The sequence below is a fragment of the Doryrhamphus excisus genome, linkage group LG6 (genome assembly GCF_037039965.1).
Source record: "Doryrhamphus excisus strain RoL-2023G ecotype Guam linkage group LG6, RoL_Dexc_Guam_v1.1, whole genome shotgun sequence".
Lineage (NCBI taxonomy): Eukaryota > Metazoa > Chordata > Actinopteri > Syngnathiformes > Syngnathidae > Doryrhamphus > Doryrhamphus excisus.
The window spans coordinates 417,544-434,586 of record NC_136362.1 but is presented as its reverse complement, the minus strand read 5'-3'; the positions used below and the strand labels follow the sequence as shown (position 1 = coordinate 434,586).

The 17,043-nt window shown below is 47.9% G+C and overlaps 9 non-coding genes across 9 annotated transcripts; all 9 read right to left on the bottom strand.

Moving 5' to 3' along the window:
- Window positions 1-2,352: 2,352 nt before the first annotated feature.
- trnal-cag (transfer RNA leucine (anticodon CAG)) lies at window positions 2,353-2,434 on the bottom strand. The gene has a single exon. It is a non-coding gene; the product is annotated as a tRNA-Leu (tRNA).
- A 423-nt stretch (window positions 2,435-2,857) lies between these two features.
- Window positions 2,858-2,930, bottom strand: trnav-aac (transfer RNA valine (anticodon AAC)). The gene has a single exon. It is a non-coding gene; the product is annotated as a tRNA-Val (tRNA).
- A 3,110-nt stretch (window positions 2,931-6,040) lies between these two features.
- On the bottom strand, window positions 6,041-6,122 carry trnal-cag (transfer RNA leucine (anticodon CAG)). The gene has a single exon. It is a non-coding gene; the product is annotated as a tRNA-Leu (tRNA).
- A 423-nt stretch (window positions 6,123-6,545) lies between these two features.
- Window positions 6,546-6,618, bottom strand: trnav-aac (transfer RNA valine (anticodon AAC)). The gene has a single exon. It is a non-coding gene; the product is annotated as a tRNA-Val (tRNA).
- A 2,433-nt stretch (window positions 6,619-9,051) lies between these two features.
- On the bottom strand, window positions 9,052-9,138 carry trnay-gua (transfer RNA tyrosine (anticodon GUA)). The gene is given in 2 exon segments: window positions 9,052-9,087; window positions 9,102-9,138. It is a non-coding gene; the product is annotated as a tRNA-Tyr (tRNA).
- A 590-nt stretch (window positions 9,139-9,728) lies between these two features.
- trnal-cag (transfer RNA leucine (anticodon CAG)) lies at window positions 9,729-9,810 on the bottom strand. The gene has a single exon. It is a non-coding gene; the product is annotated as a tRNA-Leu (tRNA).
- Window positions 9,811-10,232: 422 nt separating this feature from the next.
- trnav-aac (transfer RNA valine (anticodon AAC)) lies at window positions 10,233-10,305 on the bottom strand. The gene has a single exon. It is a non-coding gene; the product is annotated as a tRNA-Val (tRNA).
- Window positions 10,306-13,417: 3,112 nt separating this feature from the next.
- On the bottom strand, window positions 13,418-13,499 carry trnal-cag (transfer RNA leucine (anticodon CAG)). Its single transcript has one exon. It is a non-coding gene; the product is annotated as a tRNA-Leu (tRNA).
- A 422-nt stretch (window positions 13,500-13,921) lies between these two features.
- Window positions 13,922-13,994, bottom strand: trnav-aac (transfer RNA valine (anticodon AAC)). Its single transcript has one exon. It is a non-coding gene; the product is annotated as a tRNA-Val (tRNA).
- Window positions 13,995-17,043: the final 3,049 nt, after the last annotated feature.

Below are 17,043 nucleotides of genomic sequence, written 5' to 3'. Positions count from 1 at the left end.
CGCGGTGGTGAGAGCACCAAGTCCCAGCCACTAGACAACCAGGGGCTGCATCAGGGCTGCACTCCGAAAGGCAGAGACTGTGTCGCTTTGACGTACTCCAGCAAAGGAACCAAAATAGTTCTGAGACTGGACCTTCTCTGCCAACGCTGCATCAGCAGGGGAATTAGCTCAAATGGTAGAGCGCTCGCTTAGCATGTGAGAGGTAGCGGGATCAATGCCCGCATTCTCCATAAACTCCTTTGTTTTTTTGATGAAATGTTCCCACGTAGCGAATACTAATCCGGGCCCCAATCCCGATATCTAGGCCAAACACAGCCATAGGTATCACCCTAAACCCAGTCCTAACTGCATTCTCCCCTCTAGCACCTTGTCTTGTCTTGTTGTGGGATCAATGCCCGCAATCTTCAAGGAGTTCTTTGCCTTTTGTAGAAGAGATGTTGGGATTGGATCTACCCCTTAGCATCCGACAAATACCCCAAACCTGGGGAATTACCTCAAATGGTAAAGTGCTTGCTTAGCATGCGAGAAGTAGCAGAGTCGATACCCGCATTCTCCAAGGAATCCTTTGTATTTTGTAAAAGAGATGTGGGATCGGAAATGAGTCCAGGATCTATCCCTCAGCGTCAGACAAATACCCCAAACCTAATCCTGGCCGCGTTCTCTAGATTAGTCTCTTATCATGGAATAGTGAAGAAGCCCAGTACGTGATTTATTGTTCCCAAGTAGCGCATCAAGGTGACCCCAACCATTCCACCGAAGCCTTGCAGAGATGAAGAGGCCCCGAAATGTCCACCCCCAAGATGAACTGAGGTCTTAAACTACCCACATGGACAATCCAAATATCTTCTGGACAAAAAGAGTTCGTGGTCAGACAAGACAAAGGGTGAGCCGGTCACCTGAACATGAAACGTTTGATCTGAGTGTCCGGGATTCAAGTCCCTGTTCAGGTGACCAGGTCTGAGGTCCACTTGCAAACGCCTCCTTTTTGCCCTCAAAATACGAGGGCAACAGGACAATCCCTTGGTACTCTATGGAAACTACATGAGGAGCCTGGCTTTTAACTGGAACTGGAAAGGCTTGTGGCCCCGCACACAAACCAAGTATCTTCTGATCAGCTGATCCTTAACATCAGCTGTCACAGACATTGGCGTCGTTTGGGGACCTCATCCTGATCCACGGTTACCACTGATTTGTAGAGTAAGTCAATAAGTCATCATACTCTTACAGGAAGACTCAGTCCAAACACTCAATTGCTGCAGGGCAAGTAGGTTCCACCAAGACTTGAACTTGGACCACTGGATTCAGAGTCCAGAGTGCTAACAATTACACCATGGAACCCTTTGTTTTGGATGTGACTGGCACCTTCTGGCGTAACAATGGAGGCTTTGCAAACCAGGACAACAACTTTACTCTTTGATGAGCGCTAAGTATTTTCGGGTACAATCCAGGGGTCTTGTGCTCTCACGGAAATGGCTGTCCTTTTCCAACAGGAGTTGAGATGAAACGTATTCAAATAGACACTCAAATGATCACTCAATCAGAATGACTCCATTTGCCAATTCCGGACTGCGTGACAAAGACTCAAGTCCAACTCCATTGACAGGGAAGCGGAAGTCCTTCAGACAAGACGGTATTGCCATTCTTTCCTGGCAGACATAACGTAAGAAACAGCTTGTCCTTCGAGCGGGACTTGAACCAGCTACCTAAGGATGCCAACTTGAACCTCTACAGTCCTCCGCGCTTCCAACTGAGCTATCGAAGGTCTTGTTGTGTTGGGGCAAATGAGTACAGCCAAGCGTTTGACGGCGTCTTCACTGTGTACTGCTTTCCTTTCCTGAGATGCCGGATGGTGGTCCAGAATCTCTTCGAAGCCGTCCGGAAGTCCTTCTCCATGGCTTCTCCAAACTCCTCCCATGTCAGAGTTATTGCCTCAGCGAATGCCAAAGCCGCGGACCGCTTGGCTTGCCGGTTCCTGTCAGCTGAAGTCCCATGAGCCAAAAAGGCCCAATAGAACTCCTTCAGCTTGACGGCATCCCTCACCAATGGCATCCACCTTTGGGCCACAGCCGCCTCGACAATGGAGGCACAGAACATCCCTGCCTCCTTCTGGATCTTGCAGGTCCCTGGGAAGATATTCGGCTCAAAGGACCATTTGGTCCCGAACATGAAACTTTTGATCTGAGTGTCCGGGATTCAAGTCCCTGTTCAGGTGACAAGGTCTGAGGTCCACTTGCAAACGCCTCATTTTGCCCTCAAAATACCAGGACAACAGGACAACACCTTGGTACTTTATGGAAAATACATGAGGAGCCGGGCTTTTAACTGGAACTAGAAAGACTTGTGTCCCCGCACTGTCAGAAGTGGGATTTGAACCCACGCCTCATTAGAGACTGCAACCTGAATGCAGCGCCTTCGACCGCTCGGCCATCCTGACCCTCCAGGTCTCACTCCTTCTGTTCCATGAGAAACTAGGTCAGCTGTGGAATTGATCAAACATCAGGATGGCCACATCAATAAAAACTGATATCTAGAGCAGCAAAAGGCCCGATTAGCTCAGTCGGAAGAGCATGAGACTCTTAATCTCATGGTCGTGGGTTCGAGCCCCATGTTGGGCGATTCAGCAGTTTTATTGATACATCTGAAAGATATCTTTCCTGTTGAAAAGTGTTCAACATGCAGAAAACATTTCATTCCAAATACATAAAAACAAGTCTTTTGACCAAAGGCCTGGGGACTCACTTCGTAGGGCATCAGACTTTAAATCTGAGTGTTCAAGTCCCTTCAGAGATCAAGCACATGTCCTTGATCCTATTCGTCACCTTGACTTTTTTTTGTAAAAGAAGGACTTCAAAGGCCATGTTTCCACCCAGTTTCGAACTGGGGACCTTTTGCGTGTTAGGCAAACGTGATAACCACAACACTATGGAAACCCGTAGGAAGGGGCTTTTAAGGGGACTGGTGAAGTCACAAAGCAGTTGCCAAACAATGAAACACGACGATGTGTCCAAAGTGGGGGCAGATTGACAATTGTCCAAATAGACAAAGATGTCTCCTTTGTAGGGAAACTTGTTCCAGAAATTATGGGCTTTTCTTCAACAAAACAAGACATCACAATCGCGGCTTGAAAGAAACACCTTAGTCACCCTCGGGGTCACTTTGATATCTCGGTGGACTCAACTTGTGCCCTTGGAGTCAATGGTTTGTAAATAGGCTTGTAGCCTCCTCTAACCTTGTCTGGATGGCTGGATGTCTGGCCTTTTGAAGAATGAAGTTAAGGTCCTTTCAGCCAGCCAATAAGCCTTTTCAAACTATTTGCCAAGTCGCAACATAAATAGGGATTGTTCTGAAAACCGGGCTTGAACCAGGGACCTTTAGAACTTCAGTCTAACTTTCTCCTAAGTGAGTATTTCAGCTTCTGAGGTGGTGTTCTGCTTTTTCAGTCGTGGGTAAAAGTGGGGGCAGGGTGAAGCTGTGTCTGTGCCATGTATGTTGCTGTGTACCTGGTCCAGTGTGTTCTCATCTTGGGTTGGAATGTCCCCATGTCCCCATGTTTTTATGTGCAGTGACAGCAGTTCACAGATAGCGCTGAAAGATGACCCGAACCGTTCGACCGAGGACCAAGACAAATCCTATCTCCACTCAAAACCTAACCAAATGTCAGTTCCCTGACCGGGAATCGAACAACAGCCGCGGTGGTGAGAGCACCAAGTCCCAGCCACTAGACAACCAGGGGCTGCATCATGGCTGCACTCCGAAAGGCAGAGACTGTGTCGCTTTGACGTACTCCAGCAAAGGAACCAAAATAGTTCTGAGACTGGACCTTCTCTGCCAACGCTGCATCAGCAGGGGAATTAGCTCAAATGGTAGAGCGCTCGCTTAGCATGTGAGAGGTAGCGGGATCAATGCCCGCATTCTCCATAAACTCCTTTGTTTTTTTGATGAAATGTTCCCACGTAGCGAATACTAATCCGGGCCCCAATCCCGATATCTAGGCCAAACACAGCCATAGGTATCACCCTAAACCCAGTCCTAACTGCATTCTCCCCTCTAGCACCTTGTCTTGTCTTGTTGTGGGATCAATGCCCGCAATCTTCAAGGAGTTCTTTGCCTTTTGTAGAAGAGATGTTGGGATTGGATCTACCCCTTAGCATCCGACAAATACCCCAAACCTGGGGAATTACCTCAAATGGTAAAGTGCTTGCTTAGCATGCGAGAAGTAGCAGAGTCGATACCCGCATTCTCCAAGGAATCCTTTGTATTTTGTAAAAGAGATGTGGGATCGGAAATGAGTCCAGGATCTATCCCTCAGCGTCAGACAAATACCCCAAACCTAATCCTGGCCGCGTTCTCTAGATTAGTCTCTTATCATGGAATAGTGAAGAAGCCCAGTACGTGATTTATTGTTCCCAAGTAGCGCATCAAGGTGACCCCAACCATTCCACCAAAGCCTTGCAGAGATGAAGAGGCCCCGAAATGTCCACCCCCAAGATGAACTGAGGTCTTAAACTACCCACATGGACAATCCAAATATCTTCTGGACAAAAAGAGTTCGTGGTCAGACAAGACAAAGGGTGAGCCGGTCACCTGAACATGAAACGTTTGATCTGAGTGTCCGGGATTCAAGTCCCTGTTCAGGTGACCAGGTCTGAGGTCCACTTGCAAACGCCTCCTTTTTGCCCTCAAAATACAAGGGCAACAGGACAATCCCTTGGTACTCTATGGAAACTACATGAGGAGCCTGGCTTTTAACTGGAACTGGAAAGGCTTGTGGCCCCGCACACAAACCAAGTATCTTCTGATCAGCTGATCCTTAACATCAGCTGTCACAGACATTGGCGTCGTTTGGGGACCTCATCCTGATCCACGGTTACCACTGATTTGTAGAGTAAGTCAATAAGTCATCATACTCTTACAGGAAGACTCAGTCCAAACACTCAATTGCTGCAGGGCAAGTAGGTTCCACCAAGACTTGAACTTGGACCACTGGATTCAGAGTCCAGAGTGCTAACAATTACACCATGGAACCCTTTGTTTTGGATGTGACTGGCACCTTCTGGCGTAACAATGGAGGCTTTGCAAACCAGGACAACAACTTTACTCTTTTATGAGCGCTAAGTATTTTCGGGTACAATCCAGGGGTCTTGTGCTCTCACGGAAATGGCTGTCCTTTTCCAACAGGAGTTGAGATGAAACGTATTCAAATAGACACTCAAATGATCACTCAATCAGAATGACTCCGTTTGCCAATTCCAGACTGCGTGACAAAGACTCAAGTCCAACTCCATTGACAGGGAAGCGGAAGTCCTTCAGACAAGACGGTATTGCCATTCTTTCCTGGCAGACATAACGTAAGAAACAGCTTGTCCTTCGAGCGGGACTTGAACCAGCTACCTAAGGATGCCAACTTGAACCTCTACAGTCCTCCGCGCTTCCAACTGAGCTATCGAAGGTCTTGTTGTGTTGGGGCAAATGAGTACAGCCAAGCGTTTGACGGCGTCTTCACTGTGTACTGCTTTCCTTTCCTGAGATGCCGGATGGTGGTCCAGAATCTCTTCGAAGCCGTCCGGAAGTCCTTCTCCATGGCTTCTCCAAACTCCTCCCATGTCAGAGTTATTGCCTCAGCGAATGCCAAAGCCGCGGACCGCTTGGCTTGCCGGTTCCTGTCAGCTGAAGTCCCATGAGCCAAAAAGGCCCAATAGAACTCCTTCAGCTTGACGGCATCCCTCACCAATGGCATCCACCTTAGGGCCGCAGCCGCCTCGACAATGGAGGCACAGAACATCCCTGCCTCCTTCTGGATCTTGCAGGTCACTGGGAAGATATTCGGCTCAAAGGACCATTTGGTCCCGAACATGAAACTTTTGATCTGAGTGTCCGGGATTCAAGTCCCTGTTCAGGTGACAAGGTCTGAGGTCCACTTGCAAACGCCTCATTTTGCCCTCAAAATACCAGGACAACAGGACAACACCTTGGTACTTTATGGAAAATACATGAGGAGCCGGGCTTTTAACTGGAACTAGAAAGACTTGTGTCCCCGCACTGTCAGAAGTGGGATTTGAACCCACGCCTCATTAGAGACTGCAACCTGAATGCAGCGCCTTCGACCGCTCGGCCATCCTGACCCTCCAGGTCTCACTCCTTCTGTTCCATGAGAAACTAGGTCAGCTGTGGAATTGATCAAACATCAGGATGGCCACATCAATAAAAACTGATATCTAGAGCAGCAAAAGGCCCGATTAGCTCAGTCGGAAGAGCATGAGACTCTTAATCTCATGGTCGTGGGTTCGAGCCCCATGTTGGGCGATTCAGCAGTTTTATTGATACATCTGAAAGATATCTTTCCTGTTGAAAAGTGTTCAACATGCAGAAAACATTTCATTCCAAATACATAAAAACAAGTCTTTTGACCAAAGGCCTGGGGACTCACTTCGTAGGGCATCAGACTTTAAATCTGAGTGTTCAAGTCCCTTCAGAGATCAAGCACATGTCCTTGATCCTATTCGTCACCTTGACTTTTTTTTGTAAAAGAAGGACTTCAAAGGCCATGTTTCCACCCAGTTTCGAACTGGGGACCTTTTGCGTGTTAGGCAAACGTGATAACCACTACACTATGGAAACCCGTAGGAAGGGGCTTTTAAGGGGACTGGTGAAGTCACAAAGCAGTTGCCAAACAATGAAACACGACGATGTGTCCAAAGTGGGGGCAGATTGACAATTGTCCAAATAGACAAAGATGTCTCCTTTGTAGGGAAACTTGTTCCAGAAATTATGGGCTTTTCTTCAACAAAACAAGACATCACAATCGCGGCTTGAAAGAAACACCTTAGTCACCCTCGGGGTCACTTTGATATCTCGGTGGACTCAACTTGTGCCCTTGGAGTCAATGGTTTGTAAATAGGCTTGTAGCCTCCTCTAACCTTGTCTGGATGGCTGGATGTCTGGCCTTTTGAAGAATGAAGTTAAGGTCCTTTCAGCCAGCCAATAAGCCTTTTCAAACTATTTGCCAAGTCGCAACATAAATAGGGATTGTTCTGAAAACCGGGCTTGAACCAGGGACCTTTAGAACTTCAGTCTAACTTTCTCCTAAGTGAGTATTTCAGCTTCTGAGGTGGTGTTCTGCTTTTTCAGTCGTGGGTAAAAGTGGGGGCAGGGTGAAGCTGTGTCTGTGCCACGTATGTTGCTGTGTACCTGGTCCAGTGTGTTCTCACCTTGGGTTGGAATGTCCCCATGTCCCCATGTTTTTATGTGCAGTGACAGCAGTTCACAGATAGCGCTGAAAGATGACCCGAACCGTTCGACCGAGGACCAAGACAAATCCTATCTCCACTCAAAACCTAACCAAATGTCAGTTCCCTGACCGGGAATCGAACAACAGCCGCGGTGGTGAGAGCACCAAGTCCCAGCCACTAGACAACCAGGGACTGCATCATGGCTGCACTCCGAAAGGCAGAGACTGTGTCGCTTTGACGTACTCCAGCAAAGGAACCAAAATAGTTCTGAGACTGGACCTTCTCTGCCAACGCTGCATCAGCAGGGGAATTAGCTCAAATGGTAGAGCGCTTGCTTAGCATGTGAGAGGTAGCGGGATCAATGCCCGCATTCTCCATAAACTCCTTTGTTTTTTTGATGAAATGTTCCCACGTAGCGAATACTAATCCGGGCCCCAATCCCGATATCTAGGCCAAACACAGCCATAGGTATCACCCTAAACCCAGTCCTAACTGCATTCTCCCCTCTAGCACCTTGTCTTGTCTTGTTGTGGGATCAATGCCCGCAATCTTCAAGGAGTTCTTTGCCTTTTGTAGAAGAGATGTTGGGATTGGATCTACCCCTTAGCATCCGACAAATACCCCAAACCTGGGGAATTACCTCAAATGGTAAAGTGCTTGCTTAGCATGCGAGAAGTAGCAGAGTCGATACCCGCATTCTCCAAGGAATCCTTTGTATTTTGTAAAAGAGATGTGGGATCGGAAATGAGTCCAGGATCTATCCCTCAGCGTCAGACAAATACCCCAAACCTAATCCTGGCCGCGTTCTCTAGATTAGTCTCTTATCATGGAATAGTGAAGAAGCCCAGTACGTGATTTATTGTTCCCAAGTAGCGCATCAAGGTGACCCCAACCATTCCACCGAAGCCTTGCAGAGATGAAGAGGCCCCGAAATGTCCACCCCCAAGATGAACTGAGGTCTTAAACTACCCACATGGACAATCCAAATATCTTCTGGACAAAAAGAGTTCGTGGTCAGACAAGACAAAGGTTGAGCCGGTCACCTGAACATGAAACGTTTGATCTGAGTGTCCGGGATTCAAGTCCCTGTTCAGGTGACCAGGTCTGAGGTCCACTTGCAAACGCCTCCTTTTTGCCCTCAAAATACAAGGGCAACAGGACAATCCCTTGGTACTCTATGGAAACTACATGAGGAGCCTGGCTTTTAACTGGAACTGGAAAGGCTTGTGGCCCCGCACACAAACCAAGTATCTTCTGATCAGCTGATCCTTAACATCAGCTGTCACAGACATTGGCGTCGTTTGGGGACCTCATCCTGATCCACGGTTACCACTGATTTGTAGAGTAAGTCAATAAGTCATCATACTCTTACAGGAAGACTCAGTCCAAACACTCAATTGCTGCAGGGCAAGTAGGTTCCACCAAGACTTGAACTTGGACCACTGGATTCAGAGTCCAGAGTGCTAACAATTACACCATGGAACCCTTTGTTTTGGATGTGACTGGCACCTTCTGGCGTAACAATGGAGGCTTTGCAAACCAGGACAACAACTTTGCTCTTTTATGAGCGCTAAGTATTTTCGGGTACAATCCAGGGGTCTTGTGCTCTCACGGAAATGGCTGTCCTTTTCCAACAGGAGTTGAGATGAAACGTATTCAAATAGACACTCAAATGATCACTCAATCAGAATGACTCTGTTTGCCAATTCCAGACTGCGTGACAAAGACTCAAGTCCAACTCCATTGACAGGGAAGCGGAAGTCCTTCAGACAAGACGGTATTGCCATTCTTTCCTGGCAGACATAACGTAAGAAACAGCTTGTCCTTCGAGCCGGACTTGAACCAGCTACCTAAGGATGCCAACTTGAACCTCTACAGTCCTCCGCGCTTCCAACTGAGCTATCGAAGGTCTTGTTGTGTTGGGGCAAATGAGTACAGCCAAGCGTTTGACGGCGTCTTCACTGTGTACTGCTTTCCTTTCCTGAGATGCCGGATGGTGGTCCAGAATCTCTTCGAAGCCGTCCGGAAGTCCTTCTCCATGGCTTCTCCAAACTCCTCCCATGTCAGAGTTATTGCCTCAGCGAATGCCAAAGCCGCGGACCGCTTGGCTTGTCGGTTCCTGTCAGCTGAAGTCCCATGAGCCAAAAAGGCCCAATAGAACTCCTTCAGCTTGACGGCATCCCTCACCAATGGCATCCACCTTAGGGCCGCAGCCGCCTCGACAATGGAGGCACAGAACATCCCTGCCTCCTTCTGGATCTTGCAGGTCACTGGGAAGATATTCGGCTCAAAGGACCATTTGGTCCCGAACATGAAACTTTTGATCTGAGTGTCCGGGATTCAAGTCCCTGTTCAGGTGACAAGGTCTGAGGTCCACTTGCAAACGCCTCATTTTGCCCTCAAAATACCAGGACAACAGGACAACACCTTGGTACTTTATGGAAAATACATGAGGAGCCGGGCTTTTAACTGGAACTAGAAAGACTTGTGTCCCCGCACTGTCAGAAGTGGGATTTGAACCCACGCCTCATTAGAGACTGCAACCTGAATGCAGCGCCTTCGACCGCTCGGCCATCCTGACCCTCCAGGTCTCACTCCTTCTGTTCCATGAGAAACTAGGTCAGCTGTGGAATTGATCAAACATCAGGATGGCCACATCAATAAAAACTGATATCTAGAGCAGCAAAAGGCCCGATTAGCTCAGTCGGAAGAGCATGAGACTCTTAATCTCATGGTCGTGGGTTCGAGCCCCATGTTGGGCGATTCAGCAGTTTTATTGATACATCTGAAAGATATCTTTCCTGTTGAAAAGTGTTCAACATGCAGAAAACATTTCATTCCAAATACATAAAAACAAGTCTTTTGACCAAAGGCCTGGGGACTCACTTCGTAGGGCATCAGACTTTAAATCTGAGTGTTCAAGTCCCTTCAGAGATCAAGCACATGTCCTTGATCCTATTCGTCACCTTGACTTTTTTTGTAAAAGAAGGACTTCAAAGGCCATGTTTCCACCCAGTTTCGAACTGGGGACCTTTTGCGTGTTAGGCAAACATGATAACCACTACACTATGGAAACCCGTAGGAAGGGGCTTTTAAGGGGACTGGTGAAGTCACAAAGCAGTTGCCAAACAATGAAACACGACGATGTGTCCAAAGTGGGGGCAGATTGACAATTGTCCAAATAGACAAAGATGTCTCCTTTGTAGGGAAACTTGTTCCAGAAATTATGGGCTTTTCTTCAACAAAACAAGACATCACAATCGCGGCTTGAAAGAAACACCTTAGTCACCCTCGGGGTCACTTTGATATCTCGGTGGACTCAACTTGTGCCCTTGGAGTCAATGGTATTTTAAATAGGCTTGTAGCCTCCTCTAACCTTGTCTGGATGGCTGGATGTCTGGCCTTTTGAAGAATGAAGTTAAGGTCCTTTCAGCCAGCCAATAAGCCTTTTCAAACTATTTGCCAAGTCGCAACATAAATAGGGATTGTTCTGAAAACCGGGCTTGAACCAGGGACCTTTAGAACTTCAGTCTAACTTTCTCCTAAGTGAGTATTTCAGCTTCTGAGGTGGTGTTCTGCTTTTTCAGTCGTGGGTAAAAGTGGGGGCAGGGTGAAGCTGTGTCTGTGCCACGTATGTTGCTGTGTACCTGGTCCAGTGTGTTCTCATCTTGGGTTGGAATGTCCCCATGTCCCCATGTTTTTATGTGCAGTGACAGCAGTTCACAGATAGCGCTGAAAGATGACCCGAACCGTTCGACCGAGGACCAAGACAAATCCTATCTCCACTCAAAACCTAACCAAATGTCAGTTCCCTGACCGGGAATCGAACAACAGCCGCGGTGGTGAGAGCACCAAGTCCCAGCCACTAGACAACCAGGGACTGCATCATGGCTGCACTCCGAAAGGCAGAGACTGTGTCGCTTTGACGTACTCCAGCAAAGGAACCAAAATAGTTCTGAGACTGGACCTTCTCTGCCAACGTTGCATCAGCAGGGGAATTAGCTCAAATGGTAGAGCGCTCGCTTAGCATGTGAGAGGTAGCGGGATCAATGCCCGCATTCTCCATAAACTCCTTTGTTTTTTTGATGAAATGTTCCCACGTAGCGAATACTAATCCGGGCCCCAATCCCGATATCTAGGCCAAACACAGCCATAGGTATCACCCTAAACCCAGTCCTAACTGCATTCTCCCCTCTAGCACCTTGTCTTGTCTTGTTGTGGGATCAATGCCCGCAATCTTCAAGGAGTTCTTTGCCTTTTGTAGAAGAGATGTTGGGATTGGATCTACCCCTTAGCATCCGACAAATACCCCAAACCAGGGGAATTACCTCAAATGGTAAAGTGCTTGCTTAGCATGCGAGAAGTAGCAGAGTCGATACCCGCATTCTCCAAGGAATCCTTTGTATTTTGTAAAAGAGATGTGGGATCGGAAATGAGTCCAGGATCTATCCCTCAGCGTCAGACAAATACCCCAAACCTAATCCTGGCCGCGTTCTCTAGATTAGTCTCTTATCATGGAATAGTGAAGAAGCCCAGTACGTGATTTATTGTTCCCAAGTAGTGCATCAAGGTGACCCCAACCATTCCACCGAAGCCTTGCAGAGATGAAGAGGCCCCGAAATGTCCACCCCCAAGATGAACTGAGGTCTTAAACTACCCACATGGACAATCCAAATATCTTCTGGACAAAAAGAGTTTGTGGTCAGACAAGACAAAGGTTGAGCCGGTCACCTGAACATGAAACGTTTGATCTGAGTGTCCGGGATTCAAGTCCCTGTTCAGGTGACCAGGTCTGAGGTCCACTTGCAAACGCCTTCTTTTTGCCCTCAAAATACGAGGGCAACAGGACAATCCCTTGGTACTCTATGGAAACTACATGAGGAGCCTGGCTTTTAACTGGAACTGGAAAGGCTTGTGGCCCCGCACACAAACCAAGTATCTTCTGATCAGCTGATCCTTAACATCAGCTGTCACAGACATTGGCGTCGTTTGGGGACCTCATCCTGATCCACGGTTACCACTGATTTGTAGAGTAAGTCAATAAGTCATCATACTCTTACAGGAAGACTCAGTCCAAACACTCAATTGCTGCAGGGCAAGTAGGTTCCACCAAGACTTGAACTTGGACCACTGGATTCAGAGTCCAGAGTGCTAACAATTACACCATGGAACCCTTTGTTTTGGATGTGACTGGCACCTTCTGGCGTAACAATGGAGGCTTTGCAAACCAGGACAACAACTTTACTCTTTGATGAGCGCTAAGTATTTTCGGGTACAATCCAGGGGTCTTGTGCTCTCACGGAAATGGCTGTCCTTTTCCAACAGGAGTTGAGATGAAACGTATTCAAATAGACACTCAAATGATCACTCAATCAGAATGACTCCGTTTGCCAATTCCAGACTGCGTGACAAAGACTCAAGTCCAACTCCATTGACAGGGAAGCGGAAGTCCTTCAGACAAGACGGTATTGCCATTCTTTCCTGGCAGACATAACGTAAGAAACAGCTTGTCCTTCGAGCCGGACTTGAACCAGCTACCTAAGGATGCCAACTTGAACCTCTACAGTCCTCCGCGCTTCCAACTGAGCTATCGAAGGTCTTGTTGTGTTGGGGCAAATGAGTACAGCCAAGCGTTTGACGGCGTCTTCACTGTGTACTGCTTTCCTTTCCTGAGATGCCGGATGGTGGTCCAGAATCTCTTCGAAGCCGTCCGGAAGTCCTTCTCCATGGCTTCTCCAAACTCCTCCCATGTCAGAGTTATTGCCTCAGCGAATGCCAAAGCCGCGGACCGCTTGGCTTGCCGGTTCCTGTCAGCTGAAGTCCCATGAGCCAAAAAAGGCCCAATAGAACTCCTTCAGCTTGACGGCATCCCTCACCAATGGCATCCACCTTAGGGCCACAGCCGCCTCGACAATGGAGGCACAGAACATCCCTGCCTCCTTCTGGATCTTGCAGGTCACTGGGAAGATATTCGGCTCAAAGGACCATTTGGTCCCGAACATGAAACTTTTGATCTGAGTGTCCGGGATTCAAGTCCCTGTTCAGGTGACAAGGTCTGAGGTCCACTTGCAAACGCCTCATTTTGCCCTCAAAATACCAGGACAACAGGACAACACCTTGGTACTTTATGGAAAATACATGAGGAGCCGGGCTTTTAACTGGAACTAGAAAGACTTGTGTCCCCGCACTGTCAGAAGTGGGATTTGAACCCACGCCTCATTAGAGACTGCAACCTGAATGCAGCGCCTTCGACCGCTCGGCCATCCTGACCCTCCAGGTCTCACTCCTTCTGTTCCATGAGAAACTAGGTCAGCTGTGGAATTGATCAAACATCAGGATGGCCACATCAATAAAAACTGATATCTAGAGCAGCAAAAGGCCCGATTAGCTCAGTCGGAAGAGCATGAGACTCTTAATCTCATGGTCGTGGGTTCGAGCCCCATGTTGGGCGATTCAGCAGTTTTATTGATACATCTGAAAGATATCTTTCCTGTTGAAAAGTGTTCAACATGCAGAAAACATTTCATTCCAAATACATAAAAACAAGTCTTTTGACCAAAGGCCTGGGGACTCACTTCGTAGGGCATCAGACTTTAAATCTGAGTGTTCAAGTCCCTTCAGAGATCAAGCACATGTCCTTGATCCTATTCGTCACCTTGACTTTTTTTGTAAAAGAAGGACTTCAAAGGCCATGTTTCCACCCAGTTTCGAACTGGGGACCTTTTGCGTGTTAGGCAAACGTGATAACCACAACACTATGGAAACCCGTAGGAAGGGGCTTTTAAGGGGACTGGTGAAGTCACAAAGCAGTTGCCAAACAATGAAACACGACGATGTGTCCAAAGTGGGGGCAGATTGACAATTGTCCAAATAGACAAAGATGTCTCCTTTGTAGGGAAACTTGTTCCAGAAATTATGGGCTTTTCTTCAACAAAACAAGACATCACAATCGCGGCTTGAAAGAAACACCTTAGTCACCCTCGGGGTCACTTTGATATCTCGGTGGACTCAACTTGTGCCCTTGGAGTCAATGGTTTGTAAATAGGCTTGTAGCCTCCTCTAACCTTGTCTGGATGGCTGGATGTCTGGCCTTTTGAAGAATGAAGTTAAGGTCCTTTCAGCCAGCCAATAAGCCTTTTCAAACTATTTGCCAAGTCGCAACATAAATAGGGATTGTTCTGAAAACCGGGCTTGAACCAGGGACCTTTAGAACTTCAGTCTAACTTTCTCCTAAGTGAGTATTTCAGCTTCTGAGGTGGTGTTCTGCTTTTTCAGTCGTGGGTAAAAGTGGGGGCAGGGTGAAGCTGTGTCTGTGCCACGTATGTTGCTGTGTACCTGGTCCAGTGTGTTCTCATCTTGGGTTGGAATGTCCCCATGTCCCCATGTTTTTATGTGCAGTGACAGCAGTTCACAGATAGCGCTGAAAGATGACCCGAACCGTTCGACCGAGGACCAAGACAAATCCTATCTCCACTCAAAACCTAACCAAATGTCAGTTCCCTGACCGGGAATCGAACAACAGCCGCGGTGGTGAGAGCACCAAGTCCCAGCCACTAGACAACCAGGGGCTGCATCAGGGCTGCACTCCGAAAGGCAGAGACTGTGTCGCTTTGACGTACTCCAGCAAAGGAACCAAAATAGTTCTGAGACTGGACCTTCTCTGCCAACGCTGCATCAGCAGGGGAATTAGCTCAAATGGTAGAGCGCTCGCTTAGCATGTGAGAGGTAGCGGGATCAATGCCCGCATTCTCCATAAACTCCTTTGTTTTTTTGATGAAATGTTCCCACGTAGCGAATACTAATCCGGGCCCCAATCCCGATATCTAGGCCAAACACAGCCATAGGTATCACCCTAAACCCAGTCCTAACTGCATTCTCCCCTCTAGCACCTTGTCTTGTCTTGTTGTGGGATCAATGCCCGCAATCTTCAAGGAGTTCTTTGCCTTTTGTAGAAGAGATGTTGGGATTGGATCTACCCCTTAGCATCCGACAAATACCCCAAACCTGGGGAATTACCTCAAATGGTAAAGTGCTTGCTTAGCATGCGAGAAGTAGCAGAGTCGATACCCGCATTCTCCAAGGAATCCTTTGTATTTTGTAAAAGAGATGTGGGATCGGAAATGAGTCCAGGATCTATCCCTCAGCGTCAGACAAATACCCCAAACCTAATCCTGGCCGCGTTCTCTAGATTAGTCTCTTATCATGGAATAGTGAAGAAGCCCAGTACGTGATTTATTGTTCCCAAGTAGCGCATCAAGGTGACCCCAACCATTCCACCGAAGCCTTGCAGAGATGAAGAGGCCCCGAAATGTCCACCCCCAAGATGAACTGAGGTCTTAAACTACCCACATGGACAATCCAAATATCTTCTGGACAAAAAGAGTTCGTGGTCAGACAAGACAAAGGGTGAGCCGGTCACCTGAACATGAAACGTTTGATCTGAGTGTCCGGGATTCAAGTCCCTGTTCAGGTGACCAGGTCTGAGGTCCACTTGCAAACGCCTCCTTTTTGCCCTCAAAATACAAGGGCAACAGGACAATCCCTTGGTACTCTATGGAAACTACATGAGGAGCCTGGCTTTTAACTGGAACTGGAAAGGCTTGTGGCCCCGCACACAAACCAAGTATCTTCTGATCAGCTGATCCTTAACATCAGCTGTCACAGACATTGGCGTCGTTTGGGGACCTCATCCTGATCCACGGTTACCACTGATTTGTAGAGTAAGTCAATAAGTCATCATACTCTTACAGGAAGACTCAGTCCAAACACTCAATTGCTGCAGGGCAAGTAGGTTCCACCAAGACTTGAACTTGGACCACTGGATTCAGAGTCCAGAGTGCTAACAATTACACCATGGAACCCTTTGTTTTGGATGTGACTGGCACCTTCTGGCGTAACAATGGAGGCTTTGCAAACCAGGACAACAACTTTACTCTTTGATGAGCGCTAAGTATTTTCGGGTACAATCCAGGGGTCTTGTGCTCTCACGGAAATGGCTGTCCTTTTCCAACAGGAGTTGAGATGAAACGTATTCAAATAGACACTCAAATGATCACTCAATCAGAATGACTCCGTTTGCCAATTCCAGACTGCGTGACAAAGACTCAAGTCCAACTCCATTGACAGGGAAGCGGAAGTCCTTCAGACAAGACGGTATTGCCATTCTTTCCTGGCAGACATAACGTAAGAAACAGCTTGTCCTTCGAGCCGGACTTGAACCAGCTACCTAAGGATGCCAACTTGAACCTCTACAGTCCTCCGCGCTTCCAACTGAGCTATCGAAGGTCTTGTTGTGTTGGGGCAAATGAGTACAGCCAAGCGTTTGACGGCGTCTTCACTGTGTACTGCTTTCCTTTCCTGAGATGCCGGATGGTGGTCCAGAATCTCTTCGAAGCCGTCCGGAAGTCCTTCTCCATGGCTTCTCCAAACTCCTCCCATGTCAGAGTTATTGCCTCAGCGAATGCCAAAGCCGCGGACCGCTTGGCTTGCCGGTTCCTGTCAGCTGAAGTCCCATGAGCCAAAAAAGGCCCAATAGAACTCCTTCAGCTTGACGGCATCCCTCACCAATGGCATCCACCTTAGGGCCACAGCCGCCTCGACAATGGAGGCACAGAACATCCCTGCCTCCTTCTGGATCTTGCAGGTCACTGGGAAGATATTCGGCTCAAAGGACCATTTGGTCCCGAACATGAAACTTTTGATCTGAGTGTCCGGGATTCAAGTCCCTGTTCAGGTGACAAGGTCTGAGGTCCACTTGCAAACGCCTCATTTTGCCCTCAAAATACCAGGACAACAGGACAACACCTTGGTACTT